The sequence below is a fragment of the Diospyros lotus genome, chromosome 13, assembly GCF_014633365.1.
Source record: "Diospyros lotus cultivar Yz01 chromosome 13, ASM1463336v1, whole genome shotgun sequence".
NCBI lineage: Eukaryota > Viridiplantae > Streptophyta > Magnoliopsida > Ericales > Ebenaceae > Diospyros > Diospyros lotus.
In genome coordinates, this window is record NC_068350.1 from 30,047,525 (window position 1) to 30,060,049 (window position 12,525).

Sequence of the window (12,525 nt, forward strand, 5' to 3'; positions counted from 1 at the left end):
AAATAATGTAAGGGTACCTCCACCTGGATTTCAGCCTCAAGAAAAGAAGACATCCTTAGAAGATTTGGTGGCAACACTTACTAAGGCCGCAACGAAGTTCATGACAGAGACAAAAACATACTTCAGAAATTAGCAAGCTACCATAAGGAATTTGGAAGTACAAATAGGGCAATTGGCTAACATATTGGCAACAAGGTCACAAGGTGCACTACCAAGTAAAACTAAAACAAATCCTAAAGAGCATGTGAAAGCCATCACTCTTAGAAGTGGCAAACAACTAAAGGGGAAACAACAAAAATGTGTGGAACAAAATTCAACCAAGACAACACCTCTGCCTCAAGAAAAATCACACAATAAAGAAGAAAACAAGCAAGAGGAATACAAGCGAAAGCTAGTTAAACCTTATGTTCCTTTATTTCCTTTTCCACAAAGACTTTTTCAACACAATGAAGACAAGAATTTCTTCAAATTTCTTGATGTGTTTAAAAAGCTTCACATTAATATTCCTTTTGCAGAAGCATTAGCTCAAATGCCAATCTATGCCAAGTTTTTGAAAGAAATTCTATCCAAGAAGAGGAGCTTAAATGACCATGAAACAGTAATGCTGACTGAGGAGTGCAGTGCTATAATTCAAAACAAATTACCTCCAAAGATAAAAGATCCAGGGAGTTTTACTATAACTTACAATATTGGGAATTATGAATTTAATAAAGCTTTATGTGATCTTGGTGCAAGTATTAACTTAATGCTTTTCTCTATTTTCAAGAAATTGAGCTTAAGTGAAGTGAAGCTTACAACTATTTCTTTGCAATTGGCAGATAGATTTGTGAAATATCCACTAGGAGTCATTGAAGATGTTCTTGTCAAAGTGGAAAATTTCATCTTTCCAGTAGATTTTATTGTGCTTGATATGGAGGAAGATAAAGAGGTACCTCTCATTCTTGGTTGTCCTTTCCTTGCTACTAGAAGAGCTTTGATTGATGTGTAAAAAAGTAAACTAACTTTAAGAGTTAGGGAAGATAAGGTAATTTTCAATGTTTTTCAAAGTTCTAAATATCCTTTAGAAAATGATGTATGCTTTAAGGTTGATATTATTGATGAATGTTTTGCTAAAATTTATGAAAATCCTAAAGATCCTTTAAGAAAAGATGTGTAATTTTTGGATGCACCATCAGCAACATTGTTAGAATTGGATCTACCAGAGTCATCAATAAGAGTCATCCAATCATGTTCATCAAGAAAAACCATTTTTGAAGAGTTTGGAAAAGGATCAACCCCATCAGTTCCATCCATCGAGCAACCCCTAAATCTTGATCTCAAGCAGCTACAATCACAGTTAAGGTATGCATTTCTGGGGGAATCCTCCACACTTCCTGTAATTATTTTTGCATCATTAAATAATGAAGAGGAAGGAAAATTATTGCATATCTTAAGAAGACACGTTACACCTTAGGATGGTTTATTGTTGATATCAAATGAATTAGTCATTCTTTATGTATGCATAAAATTTTAATGGAGGAAAATCATAAACCCACTATTGAGCACCAACATCGTTTGAATCCAAACATGAAAGAAGTGGTAAGAGCTGAAATTTTAAAATTGCTTGATGCTGGTATCATTTATCCCATATATGATAGCAATTGGGTAAGTCTGGTGCAAGTTGTACCTAAGAAAGGAGGAATGACAGTAATAACTAATGAAAAAAATGAACTCATTCCTACCAGAACGGTAACGGGTTGGCGTATGTGTATTGATTATCGCAAATTAAATACTACACTCATAAAGATCATTTTCCTTTATCGTTTATTGACCAAATGCTTGAGAGACTTACAGGTAATGCTTATTATTGCTTTTTAGATGGATACTCAGGATACAATCAAATTCCTATTGCACCCAAAGATCAAGAGAAAATCACATTTACATGTCCATACGGAACCTTTACTTATTGAAGAATGCCATTTGGATTGTGTAATACACCCGCAACCATCCAACGGTGCATGATGGCTATTTTTTTCTGATATGGTGGAAAAATTTATAGAAGTCTTCATGGATAACTTCTTTGTGTTTGGTTCTTCTTTTGATAATTTTTTGGCTAATCTTTCCTTAGTTTTGCAGAGATGTGAAGAAACTAATTGGATGCTAAACTGGGAAAAATGTCATTTCATGGTACAAGAAGGAATTGTTTTGGGACATAAAATTTCAGCAAGGGGAATTGAAGTAGATAGAGAAAAAATTGAGATCATTAAGAAATTACCTCCACCTACCTTTGTCAAAGGAGTGAGGAATTTTTTGGGACATGTTGGATTCTATAGAAGATTCATTAAAGATTTCTATAAAATCACTAAGCCTTTTTGTAATTTATTGATGAAGGATACACCTTTTAAATTTACTAATGAGTGCTTATATGCTTTTGACAGGTTGAAAAAGGCACTAACTTCATCTCCCATTATAATGTTCCCTGATTTGAATCTTCCCTTCAAACTGATGTGTGATGCAAGTGACTATGTAGTAGGAGCAATGTTAGGACAATGAAAAGATAAAAAGCTGCATGTTCTTTATTATGCCAATTGCACATTAAATGATGAACAACTAAATTATGCTACAATGGAAAAAGAACTTTTAGCTATTGTTTTTGTCTTTGATAAATTTTGATCATATCTTATTGGGTCAAAAGCAATAATATATACAAACCATTTAGCTATTAAATATCTTCTTACAAAAAAGGAAGCAAAATCGAGACTCATTCGTTGGATTCTTTTGTTGTAGGATTTTGATTTAGAAAAAATAGATAAGAAATGAGTTGAAAATCTAGTAGCAAACCATCTATCTAGACTAGAATTGGAAGAGAAAAAATAAGGTGCATTTTGTATCAATGAATATTTTCCCGATGAGCAATTATTAGCGATTCACATTTCCAATACTCCCTGCTATGCTAACTTTGTGAATTATTTGGCATGCAATATTATTCTTTTCCATTTATCTTATCAACAAATGAAGAAATTCTTTTCTAATATTAAATATTACTTTTGGGAGAATCCATATTTGTATAAATATTGTTCAGATCATCTTATTATGAGATGTATTCTTGAAAATGAGATTGAAAATATTTTAAATCATTGTCACTCTTGGGAATATAGTGGACATTTAGGTTTTTCAAAAACAGTTGCTAAGATACTTCAATATGGATTTTATTGGCCTTCATTATTTAGGGATGCTCAAAACTTTGTTTATACATGTGATCGGTGTCAAAGAACTGGTAATATTTCACGTAAAAATGAAATGCCATTAAGTAATATTTTAGAAGTAAAGCTGTTTGATGTATGGGGAATAGATTTTATGGGACCATTTCCACCATCTTTTTTCAAATCAATATATTCTTGTTGTTGTGGATTATGTATCTAAATGGGTTAAGGTAGTGGCACTTCCATCGAATGAAGCTAAAAGTGTACTCAATTTTCTGCGAAAGAACATTTTCACTCGCTTTGGCATCCCAAGGGCACTCATTAGTGATGTAGGTAAGCATTTTTGTAACCATTATCTTGATTCTCTACTCACAAAATATGGTGTCATTCATCATGTAGGAACTGCTTAGCATCCTTAAACTAGTGGCCAAGTGAAAATTTCCAATAGTGAAATCAAGCGAATATTGGAAACAACAGTGAATTCTTCAAGGCGAGATTGATCCAAAAAGCTAGATGATGCATTATGGGCATACAAGACAGCATTCAAAACACCAATTGGAATGTCCCCATATCGTCTAGTCTATGGTAAGGCTTGTCATTTACTGGTGGAACTAGAGCATAAAGCTTACTGGGCAATGAAGCTATTGAATTTTGATATGAAAGCTGCGAGTGAAAAGAGATTGTTGTAATTGAATGAAATGGATAAATTCCACCTTGATGCATATGAAAATGCCTGTATTTACAAAGAAAAAACCAAAATATGGCATGGTAAAAATATTGTGAGGCGAGAATTTCAAGAAGGGCAACAAGTACTTATTTACAACTCTCGACTTTGATTATTTTTTGGAAAGCTTTGCTCTCGATGGTTTGGCCCATTTACCATTACCAAGATTTTTCCATATGGTGCAGTAGAGCTGCAAAGTGAAGATAGAACTTTCAAAGTTAATGGTCAAAGGTTAAGGCCTTATGTGAATGGAGGTTTTGAGCAACACAAGACTTCCATTAAACTTGATTAATGCGACATGTCGCCAAGTCTAGCTAAAGACTATAAACAAGTGTTTTTTGGGAGGTAATCCAAGTTTATTTTTCATTTGCTACATTTTATTTTATTTTCTCACCCCAATTTTTAATCTCATATGTGTTCATTAATTTGGTTTTACATGTTTTGTAGGAACATCAATGAAAGAAGCATTGAAGCACCACTCATGTTCCTTCAAGACTACAATAAAACCAAGGGAGTAATTTTTCTCTTTATATCTTTTATTTCTCTTATAATATTGAGAACAATATTGAGTTTAAGTTTGGGGTAGATGAAAATTTTAAAATTAAAAAAAAATGGTTAAAAAATAAAAAAAATCAAAATTTGTGTAAAACAAAATTATTATTTGTTTTGTTTCGATTTGAGGCTTGTTTGTTTAGATGATTGAAGAGCCTATGATAAAACTTGATTGAAATAAATTATGATTTTTGGAAAATCCTCTGCAATATGATAATTTGTATTTAAATATTGAGTTAGTTTATTGTTCATTTGGAAATTTTGGAACAATTTAAGCACACAACCTTGAGCGTAATGAGTCGTTTTGCTACTTAAAGAAGATTTATGTAAATTTTGTAACTTTAAATATATCTCAACAAACTCTAGAACTTACTTGATTACCTCTCAAGGTGAAATCCTAGGCATTGCACAATTAAGGATATGATTCTGGCATTCTTTGGATCAAAATTAATAGCCTTTAAACTTGCCATGTATTTTGTATTTATCCCTAGTTTACCCCTTTGAGCCTTGTATATATTTGAACATTTTTCTTTGGTAAACCACATTAACCTACCTTTTATAGCCTAAACACTAAGCATACCTTTCAAAATAAATTGTTGGTGAAAAAAAAAAAGAAAAAGATGTGAGTGTGAGCACTATAAATTTAAGGGTTAATTTATTGAAATTGATAAAATAGAGTTGGAAGCTAGTATCCCCACATTCGTGATGAAAATTAAGTTTGGGGGGAATGGTGAAAATAGGAAAAAAAAATGTGAAAGATTAGTAGATATTTTGTAATCATTTCCTATTTGTATTTATGATTGCATATAGTAAAAAAAAAAAAAGAGAAAAAAATGAAAAAGAAAAGAAATGAAAAAAAACATATATTCAAAAAAAAAAATAACAACAATTTGCTCTTCATGTGGATTTAATTCATCATATGATTATAATCTTGTAGTGTTTTGGGGGCTTTGAGTGAAATTATCTTGGTTAGTGAGGAAAAAATTTCATCAACTTTTTCTTTTACTTGGTAATTCATATCTTTTCTTGTTAACCCATACCCTAACCTTAACATTATAAGCCAATAAAGACCTATTGAGCTTTGAATGTGCATTGTTCTACATTAATGGAGAGAGGAATGTAAAGTATGCCTATGGAGTTTGAATTCTTTCTATCTAGAGGTCATTTTCTAGCTACTTATTTGCATAAACTCATCTAAAGTGCATCAATAATTTACAATTGGCTATACACACACACTCCGAAAATTTCTTTGTGAAGATAAATTGATTTATGATTTAAATATAAATTATTGTAACATTTGATTTTTTTTTTTAAGTTATATATTTGTGGTTATCTTTGAGGCAAAGCTTTGAAAAATCTAAATCAAATAAGGTCTATAAGACCCCATTTCAGTACAAGGTTGCCACATAATTTAGATGAGTTTAAAATACCAAAAAATTGGTTTGATATCAATTATAAGTACCGAATCGACTGCAAAGAATGCCTCGAAGTGAAATTATCTAAGAAAAATTATATGATTTCGATGAGCGTTCCGAGATAGGATTTATGGTGTCAAAAGAAATCGAATCGGGAACAGTTTTTGGTACAGCTAAAATGCAGCTGCTATTTAAGCTGCAAAACCGAATCGTTGTAGGAGGCTCCTAAAAAATCAACGAAACCCTAGGACGCTCCGATTTTACGTAATAAGCAACCCTTCAGTGATTTCGGGAAGAAACGATAGCTTGGTAAGGACACTGGGGCGAATCATCCTTTTCAACTAAGTTTTGAAGTTATTAATTATGGATTTTCGGTATTGTAATGCAATTTAATTTGGAGTTTGAGGGTATACTTGCAATTATGGAGTTGCATAGAAGAAATAAAAGTAAAATTAGAATTAAATGTGTAATTTTTTTAATTTAAAATGTAATATATAATTTATATATATATCTATATCAATGCGTGCTCAGGCACGCAATGGTTTGCAACTCCATGCCTCTGCATCTTCAAATCCCATGCCCTGCGATTTCAACCATGCCCTACAAGATTTGGAGAAGTTTGCACGCCAAGAGGGATGGGCAAGGCAGGCTTGAGGTGATTCTTCGGCTATAAAAAGGGGTAGGAGGACAGTGAAGAGGTAGGGGAGCTAGAGCTGGGCCGAATGAAATAGAATGAGAGATTGAAGGAGATTGTGAGCAAGCTTGGGCTGGGCAATCCGAATGAGAGAGATCATGAGGGAGAGAATGGAGATCGAGCGAGAGGAATGGAGGCACAGCCATGGCAACCGCAAAGCTATTGTTTCAGCAACCATGGTCGCCATGGAAATGGGCAGCTAGCGAGGGAGGGGCTGCGGTAGTAGCCAGCAGTTGGGGGTGGCGCGGTGCAATCAACGGTGTCGGCCAACGGTGGCAACGGAGCTCGTAGGAGTGACGATAGGCGGAGCAGCGGCTGGGCGATGGCAGCCATGCATGCAGGTCACTCAAGAAGAAGCAGGGGAAGAAGGGAAGGAGAAGAAGGAGGAAGAAGAAGAAGAAAAAAAGAAGAAAAGAAGAAACAAAGAAAAAGAAAAAAAGGAAAAAAAAAAAAAAGAGAGAAGAAGAAGCATGCGTGAGTTGCAGGAGGAAGGAGGGAGGAAGAAGATGAATAGGAGAAAGAGAAAAGAAAAAAAAAAAGAAAAGAAAGAAGAGAAAAGAAAGAAAAAGAAAAAGAAAGAAAAATGGAGAAAAAAATAAAAAACAATGATAGAAAAATCCTGAAAAATAGGATTTGGAGATTTAGTAATTTTTCAGAGATTTTGGCAAGAAAAATGGTTTGAGCACGCGTTTTGAGGATATGGCACGCATACCGAGGAAGCTAGAGATGCTAAGTTAAGGTGAGTAAAATTTCTTAGAAAATTCAAAAAATTCAATAATATTATTTTATGAATTTTTGTAGTGAAATATTTGAGAAAATATTTTAGAAATATTTACTTTGGATTTATTGAGGAAAAATAGAGAAATGCAAGAAATTATGGAAAATAGGTTTTGGATGCTTATTTAAATAATTATGGTGATTAGGATACTTTGAGCCTTAAGTTGAAGTGACTTGTGCGAATTTTGAGGTTGGCACGCAAATCAAGGTGATGCACGATTTTCGAGATAGGCGCAAATATCGAGGTAGCCCGATAAGCTTGAGAAGGTAAATGATACTTCCCAACTGAATTTAATTTTCTAGAAAATGCTTGGTTTGTAGGTGATTTATGTTTCAAACCCCGATCCTCGAGGATGCTTTCATCATATTGACATGCTCTGATATGTATCCATCACGTAGACTGCATGCATGACATGACTATGAAATGCATAAATAAACGTTGATATCATTGATCACGCGCATTGTGGCCGTAAGGAGTACGAACTGGCACCGCTACTTTACCAATGGTGCACCCATACACCCCGGCTTCAAAAGAGGTGGCCGCAAAAATGGTGAGTAGCATGAAGGGTGCAGTTAACCCTTACGATGAGTAAGACATTGCATTCATGCACGAAATATGTTTTCAATACCCTTATTTAGATGATTCATCATCTAACTTGGGTTTTGCCCTTGGAATATTCAAACGTTCCAAATGGAGATTGTAATAGATACAAAGATAAATGAGGCATGAAATGACACTTAGCAGAGTGCGTGAGGAATGAAATGCATGTTATGTAGCCCATGTATTTAAGTTTTGCTACTTTGAATTCTGAATGTTTTAAGGAATATTGAATTATATCCTTATGGTTAATGACGATGTAAGAACTGATTTATGATCAATGTTAAGATATCAGGTTTCGATCATTGCTTCCGCATTTGATGTGTATAATGATTCTCTTTCGAGAAAATAAATGGGAATTCTGGGACGGATTCGAGGAATGAAATGGTTTAGCTTTAGTTTGAAAGAAAAAAAAATTATGGTCCCAGAATTGTCCCAATTTATGACACTCCCGAAAAATGGGGTGTTACAGATGGTATCAGAGCTTAAGTTTATTGGAAGCCTTAAGTAACTTTGATGTAGCTGATATCAGAGTTAAACCCTATTTGGAGAATTAGGGAATAACAAATTGGAGACTTAAGAGGATTCGATGTTGATATAACCAGTTAGTAGGAACCCCAATTGGAGGTTTAGGTGAAAGAGACTAAGGGTTCGTAAGATGAAATCCCTATTTAGAGATTTGGGGATTGTCGGTTGAAGGCTTAGACGTTATTAGATTTAAGTGTTGTGTAATGGAAGTGCATGTCCAGGAAAGTTCTGGCTAAGGAAAGACTTGATATTTAAGTGTGTCCATTTGTGACCCACCTCTCTTTCCTGGGAACTTAGCTGGTGTACCATTCACATACAGACACTAATCCAGTATATGGTTGCTATTCTCAATGAATAGTGGAAGCCTGATGGAAGCTAGTACAAGCATAATGATCTGGCTATTGAAGTTAGGATTCGATGATTTGATTTGGGTGTAAGGTTGACTCGGTAACCATGATTATGGATCCGAGAGATTTAGAGACTGTTTATTTGAGGTCATTAGTCAGAATTCATACAATGAAAGATAAGATAACTGAGGGTTATCAAGGATGATTAAAATTAAGAATGATTAGTCTGATGTGACATGGCTTAGCTAAAGAGTTAGGATCAAATGATAAATATTTTTCTAGGATCATTTAGTGTCTCAAAAATGAGATGTAAAGATTAGGGATCCAACGGATTGGGTCAAGCAAGAGGCCAAAGATGGCGTAAGAGTTGCGCCAATTGATGAGGTGACGGTGGTACAATCAATGTGACTCGCAGTGATGGGATAAGGAACCCTAGTAGTGTGATGATACTACTGGTTCAGTGTTCGCAGTGATAGATCTGGATCTAGGGACCCACGTGCAGATGGTTAATGGATGGCTTGCGATAAGGTACGAGAAGCCCATCGATCAAAGCATCATAGCAAACTGTCTGGGAGACGATCAGATGCTGAAAATCTGGGACAACCCAGTAGGGTCTGTACCTTGTATAGGTCTAAGTCCCACGGTCTAAGAGGCAAGGTGTGCCACTAGCTGTGATTGATCAAGGCCAAAAGCCTAGGGAATCAAACCAAAATGAGATGGACTGAGTGTCCTATTTAAAGAATTGCATTGGAGTTCGAGGTCATCTTGGGAGAGGGTGATACGACGAACAGGGCGAGGCTCGAGGAGTAGAATACCACGATATCTAGTATGGCAATGAGATCATAAATGGTCGTGTGCCGATAATCGACTGGATCTAAAGATCAAAATGGGAGACTAAATGAATTCTCGGTAAACGAGATTTTGGGTAGTACAACATGGCTAGTTCAAAGCCTTGATGATGAGTAGTGAGATAGCAACCTCAGTTCAAAGTAGAGTTCGAGTACCGAAAAAAATGAAAGAGTTAGTCGAAAATTGTGCGAATCTTTAACGTGATTGAGAGAATCAAGTGATGTCAAATGTGCCAGGATAACGGATCGCAGTAGGAAAAGTTGCAGACCTAAATCGATTAGAAATCCTAGATTTTCAATTTTGGAGAATGAAACCCTCGTATGGGTAGACAGTTAGTCTAGGTAGCCCTAGTAGGCAAATTGGACGATATATAGCTGAGTGATGTCAGCAAGTTATGATTATAAGAAGCCTGTTGATCTGTGGTACAAGCACTTGCGGTCAGTGAAAAGTCGTAAGAAAATAGGAAATATTATGATATATTCTCGGAAGATTTATCGAGATTATTTCTTAATGATGAAACTATCAATAATAGCTTGTGGTTATTAGATGCTTGGCTATAAGTGGCTTGATTGAGGACATAAATTATCAGGCTTTGAAAGAGGTATCGATATCTTTTATCTCGAATTTGATGAATTATAAAACAGTTGCAAGAGGTTGGGATATTTCTATGATCGATGTACGATCGAGGAATGAGGCATTTCGAAAATCGACAATGGAGTCATGATTTGACCAAAGTACCATCTACCTTGAAGTCGCGTGATAATTGTGTCTAATGATGATATTAGTGTACTTCTCAGATAGGAAGACGTATAAGGAACATTGGGGATAATCTTAGGGAATAGCACGATAGATGTTGAGACTGAGATTGGCTTGCTAGGTCGTAAGCAAATCAAGAACGAAATGATGAGAGCACGAGGCTCTATGCTAGTGAACGTAAAATCAAGATTGATTGTCATAAGCTCCATGAGGATCGGAAGTTTCGAAAAGTCAAATATCCCTATAGGTTTCGGGAGATGAGCCAAATGTTTTGAATAGAGGTTGGTTCGAGCAAAGGTTGGTAACCTGAGTAAGTGTAACACCGAAAAGGATCGAGGATCCGTGAGATTTGGAGATTTAGGCTAGTATTGAGGTATGTTCTTCCCTAGTTATTTGATCAGCCAAGTGCTAATTTCGAGGATAAAATTTTGGGATTTAGAACATGTGGCAAATTTCGAGGATGAAATTTTTGTAAGGAGGAAAAATGTAAGACCCTATTTCAGTATAAAGTTGCCACATAATTTAGATGAGTTTAAAATACTGAAAAATTGGCTTGATATCAGTTATAAGTACCGAATCGACTGTAGGAAATGCCTTGGAGTGAAATTATCTAAGGAAAATGATATGGTTTCGATGAGCGTTCCGAGATAGGATTTATGGTGTTAAAAGAAATCGGATCGAGAACAGTTTTCAGTACAGCTAAAACGCACCTGCCCTTTAGGCTGTAAAATCGAATCGTTGTAGGAGGCTCTTGAAAAATTAACGGAACCCTGGGGGGCTCCGGTTTTACGTAATAAGCAACCCTTCAGTGGTTTCGGGATGAAACGATAGCTCGGTAAGGACACTGGGGCGAATCATCCCTTTCGACTAAGTTTTGAAGTTATTAATTATGGATTTTCGGTATTGTAATGCAATTTAATTTGGCTTTTGAGGGTATACTTGCAATTATGGAGTTGCATAGATGAAATAAAAGTAAAATTAGAATTAAATGTGTAATTTTTTAATTTAAAATGTAATATATAATTTATATATATCTATATCAATGCGTGCTCAGGCACGCAATGGTTTGCAACTCCATGCCTCTGCATCTTCAAAGCCCATGCCCTGTGACTTCAGCCATGCCTTGCAAGATTTGGAGAAGTTTGCACGCTAAGAAGTATGGGCAAGGCAGGCTTGAGGCGATGCTTAGGCTATAAAAATGGGTAGCATTAGAGTGAAGAGGCAGGGGAGCTAGAGTTGGGCCGAATGAAACAGAGTGAGAGATTGAAGGAGATTGTGAGCAAGCTTGGGCTGGGCAATCCAAAGGAGAGAGATCGTGAGGGAGAGAATGGAGATCGAGCGAGAGGAATGGAGGCGCAGCCATGGCAGTCTCAAAGCTGCTATTTCAGCAACTATGGCCGCCATGGAGATGGGCAACGAGCAAGGGAGGGCCGCGGTGGCAGCCAGCAACAGGGGCAGCAGTTGGGGGAGGCGCGGTGCGGCCAGCGGTGTTGGTCGACGGTGGCGGTGGAGCTCGTAGCAGTGACGACAGGCAGAGCAGCGGCTGGGCGATGGCAACCATACGCGCAGGTCGTGCAAGAAGAAGCAAGGGATTAAGGGAAGGAGAAGAAGGAGGAAGACGAAGGAGAAAAAAAAAAGAAGAAGAAAAAAAAGAAAAGAAGAAAGAAAAAGGAAAGAAGGAAAAAAAAAAAAGAAAAAGAGAGAAGAAGAAGCATGCGTGAGTTACAGGAGGAAGGAGGGAGGAAGAAGATGAATAGGAGAAAGAGAAAAGAAAGAAAAAAGAAAGAAAAAGAAAAGAAAAGAAAGAAAAATGGAGAAAAAATAGAAAAAAATGATACAAAAATCCTGAAAAAATAGGATTTTAAGATTTAGTAATTTTTCGGAGATTTAGGCAAGAAAAATGGTTCGGGCACGCGTTTCGAGCATATGGCACACATACCGAGGAAGTCAGAGATGCTAAGTTAAGGTGAATAAAATTTCCTAGAAAATTTCAAAAATTCAATAGTATTATTTTATGAATTTTCGTAGTGAAATATTTGAGAAAATATTTTAGAAATATTTAGTTTCGATTTATTAAGGAAAACTAGGAAAAATTAAAAGAAA